Consider the following 4,813-nt stretch of genomic DNA (forward strand, 5'->3'; position numbering starts at 1 on the left):
CACAAGGCACCGATGCACCACGTGGCCCGAGACCGGATGCCTACACAAGGCACCGATGCACCACATTGTTCCTAACTGGAAGCCTGCACAAGGCAAGGGCGATTTGAAAAGCCAAAGCCCTTCCGGTACTCCTTTCTTGCTGTTGCCCTTTTCAACACACTAAGTCCCCATGCTCCTGTGCCCTCTGCCAGGTCTTCCTCCTGCACCCGCTCACTAAGTGTCCACCCTCAGGCTCCAATCTCCATCTTTTTCCGGTTGTTCTCCCTGGAAGTGCTCCTTCATTTCCAGGATGCAGACTGAGAGAGTGAGTCAGCTCTTCCTAACTCCATGCTGGCTTCCTGACCACAAGCGCTCATTCTATTCACCTTCACACCCCTGCTTTTCTTCCAGACTCGCAAATCCTAGGAAATGAAGCCACTTTTCCCTCCACCCAGGCAAATGAGATGGAAACTGCAGCCACTTTGGACATGCCCGCTTCTCATAGCCCACCCATTCTGCTAATTTATGTGGAACAATGGCTTATCCCGTCACTGTGCTTTGATGCTACAAGTCCTGAATCTCAGATCCACCCCTTTTCTCCATCCCCCACCACACACACAGACTCAGCCTAGACTCTGCTCAACCCTCCCCTGCCCTTTAGAAGAGTCTTCCAAGCAAACTGAGACTAATAACCCCTTTCCCTTTTTTTCATCCTGTCTCATCTTGAGGATAATGTTTGAAAGAGAGTGTTAAAAAAAAATAAAAAGCCACCTGAGATTTCTCATGACCATTGCCTTTTGGACGAGCCCCATGCCATTACAACTTCGGAGCCCCGGGAGATGGGTCAACAGAGGGACACTTGCCACCAAGCCTAAGCAGCCTGACTTCAGTCCCTGAAACCCACATGGTAGAAGGAGAGAGAACCAATTCCAAAAAAGCTCTCCTCTGCCCTTCACACGCACACCATGGCGTGCACATATACACGCTAAATAAATAAGTGTAAACCATTAGAAATGAGCTGTAGTTTTGAGAGTGTGCCTCAGTGTAACCCAAGAGCATGGGCTCAAGCAACTTTGCTGGAGACAGCGCCGCAGGGAACTTTAGCATCTCTTGCGTGAAAATACTCTGGTACTCACCCACTTTCTTGTGGACCCTGTGTATAGACTCTGAAGCCCACGTGACCACACATGCCTAGCTGCGTATGGCATCCTGTCTTGTAGGCCAGAAACACTTACCCCCAAAGTTTTCCCATGGCAAACTAGTCAACAGTTCCTTAACTGCTCTTGAGTCTGGGGTCGTCCCTATTCCCATGCCCGCCATCCAGCTGAAGAACACATGCCGCCCCTCCAAGGAACATGTGCATTGACTTACCGAAATGGCCTGCCTGCCAAGACGAGACACTCCCATGCTCTTGTCATCTCTTGGGCTTATCACCACGTAACATATTGATAGTGACTATATCTTTGTCTCCTCCAATAAATAGTGGGGGGCGGGGGGAGCTTGAACCCGAAGCAACAAATGAAAAATAAGGTCCAAAGTAACAAAGCTAAATCTCACTGGAGTTTATGGATTTAACAAGCATAATTGTTAACCACGTGGATGTGATTCCTGAAACTAAAGGAAGACATGTTATGACTCTTCCTAGGCCCAAGTATGTGCTATGCAGTTGGAGTAATATCACCAAGCTGGTGTACCGTCATCTAAGATGCCAGAGAGGATGAAAAGTTCACAACTAAGGCCAGAGGACAGAAATTCCTTTCTGTCCATATGCATTCAACCCACCTTGTGCTTTGTTTCACTTGAGATAGGGTTCCAATTCCTGGAAACTGAATATCTGCCTCTTGAAGAGGCCAATCTAGATGCCAAGACTCTGGAGTAACGATACTCACACGTCGACCCAGTGCACTGTGGAGCAGGAGCTTGGGGTGGTTGCTAGGTCAGTTAGAGGCCATCAAAGCTTAGAAAAAACTGGTTCTGGTACAAGTGTCTATCTCTGCTCAGTGTGTCAGGGTCGCCATCCCTTCAAACACCACAGACTGGAGGTTCTATTCGCCTTCCTCTCCATTAGTTCGAGACCCGTTCTAGTTCTCGTTTTGGCATCCATCAGAATCACTGAAGACCTTGTGAAGTGGCTTCGTTTTTGACCCAGTAGGTCGGAAATTGGAGATTTTACATTTTCATAGCTCCTAGGTGGTAGTCATGAACTCGGCCCAAGGCCGACCCTTGGAAGAGCTGTCAGTCTGTTCTCCTTTGTGTCCTAATTACCCGAGTAACTTGAAGTGTCCCAAGGCAAAGGTCGCAGCTTTCCTCTATTGAGAACAATATTTTCTTGCCTTGTCAGTGTGTCGGCCTGCTCCTCTGAGACCATTGTCTCGTAGCTCCCTCCCACTGCATCCTACTGACCCAGGGAATGAAAGCTGGTTGTTTGCCTTGCTCTTTACATCTTCCTTTACACACGCTTATCCATTCACAGACATAAAGCCTTCTCTAAAATAGATTAACTGACCCACCGAAAAAGAGCCCCTGTGGTCTCCTCACCACCCCAAAGCCACACTTCTGAACCACGCTGCTATTGGAACCAAGCCTTCAACACCTGAGCCTTGGGGAGGGCACTTCAGATTCAAACTGTAACAAGCATGCTCCTTCCAGTTCTGAGATCATGCAGTTCCGTCCATGACTGGGGACAAGGAAAAATAATATCAGCTTCTTTCTCTAACAGTTGTATTTTTTAAGTAATTTTCTATCGGTCCTGTCTATGACCTTATTATATCTAGATGGCGGGAACAACAGAGTGTCAGTAGTTTCACTTGAGAAAAGATCAAGAGAAGAGGAGTGACAGGCCCAATGGAGAATGACTCTTACAGCAGACTGTGCAACCAGAACTTTCCAAGTCTGAGAACGTTATCCTCTCTTCCCAGCAGCATTGGATATCAAAGTCTTTTTAATGCAGATTTTCTCTAAGATGTCAGGCAAGAAAATTTCTAAATTCTCATTGTTTTCTTTTAAGTTAAGCTTTCTTTTTGCCTTTTCATACTAGTTATAAATTATTTTTAGAATGTTCTCAGTTGATGTTTGAAGTCTGCTGGATGACAAGAAACTTTGCAATGTAATCACTAGAATCCAAGGGGACGAACTTGAATGGCTATTCAGCCACTTACTAAGACAATCTGTCTGACCTCAATGAGTTTCAATTTTTACATTTACAGGATGAGAATGAAGAAATTACCATGAAGGTGGCATGGACTACAAATATCAATGGGTTAGCTCAAATATGTGCTTAGTGCAGAAGAGGGTCACAGCACAAGAGCTCTCTATTCTCCTCTCTCTCCCTCCTCCCTTAAAACAGGCTCTCTCTCTCTCTCTCTCTCTCTCTCTCTCTCTCTCTCTCTCTCTCTCTCAGGTATCCCAGCCTGACCTTGAGCTTGCTAGTAGTCAAGGATGACCTTGAACTTCTGATACTCCTGCCACCACCTCTCAAGGTTGGGGCTACAGATATTGCACTACCAGACCCGGTTTATAAGGTGCTAGGGGATTGAACCCAGACCTTCACACACTCTAGACAAGCCCTCTATCAGCTGAGCTACTTCCTCAGCTCCTTTCACTGCCTTTAGAATAAAATATAGACTTAGCAGAGTTTAAGATTTATTATGTATACAGTATTCTGTCTGCATGTATGCTTGCACACCAGAAGAGGGCACCAGATCTCATTACAGATGGTTGTGAGCCACCATGTGGTTGCTGAGAGTTGAACTCAGGACCTCCAGAAGAACAGTCAGGGCTCTTAACCGCTGAGCCATCTCTCCAGCCCCTTAGTAGAGTTCTTGCAGTGAGCAAAAGTTCTGTATTGAGAAAGAATCATCCCTCATTAAAAGCTAAGTGCAGTTCCTCGCATCTCACTGAGTCTATCCCTACTCCAACGGTATCCAAGTGCACAGTGTCAATGAGCGAAGCCCTACCACTGGCACGCAGTATAATAAGTAAGCAAGTTTGCTTCCAATAGCTTGAATTCAAAAGTAATGCCGGGCGGTGGTGGCGCACGCCTTTAATCCCAGCACTCGGGAGGCAGAGGCAGGCGGATCTCTGTGAGTTCGAGACCAGCCTGGTCTACAAGAGCTAGTTCCAGGACAGGCTCCAAAACCACTGAGAAACCCTGTATTGAAAAACCAAAAAAAAAAAAAAGTAATGCTACTACCTCTACTACCTCCCAAGACACTTGACAAGCTTCACTGTACAAAACTGGTAAGCCACTGACAGGAGAAAGAGAACCCTACCATGGATCAGTGATTCAGGTGAAAGCTATCAGAGACAGCTGTACCGAGAACCCCTGGGAGAGAAGCCTCCTGTGGAATTTCACCCCACGTTTGCAGAGCCAGAGCCAAGCTCCGGTTCCCAGAGTTTACTCCAGCCATGGCACATGCCGGAACCCTCCCAGAACCCCCAGCGTCAAAGTGTCAAAGTGTCGGTACAATGATGGGCTGTACATTGTGATACTGACAAAGACAAAGGTTCTCATCACTTAGTTCAAGGTCATGAGCTTCTCCTGACTCGGTTGCTTATTGAACCATAGAACAGAATTTTGTCAACATACAATGCAGGTCAACTCCTAAACTGTTTTCGCAGAGGACTGCAAAACTCCCTGTAACTTCCCAGCAATCCTCATAAATGCATGTACAATTTGATTAGAGCAAAGCTAGCAGGGCCCCATGGTCATTAGGTAACCCACAGGCACGACCCCCACAAAGGTAGTGCCTTCGGTTCGTATGCAGCTAGCTTGTTTTTTTCTAATATCACTGAGAGGTTCTAGTAGAAGGAGGAGGAGGAGGAGGAGGAGGAG

Source organism: Microtus ochrogaster, chromosome 21, assembly GCF_000317375.1.
Source record: "Microtus ochrogaster isolate Prairie Vole_2 chromosome 21, MicOch1.0, whole genome shotgun sequence".
Lineage (NCBI taxonomy): Eukaryota > Metazoa > Chordata > Mammalia > Rodentia > Cricetidae > Microtus > Microtus ochrogaster.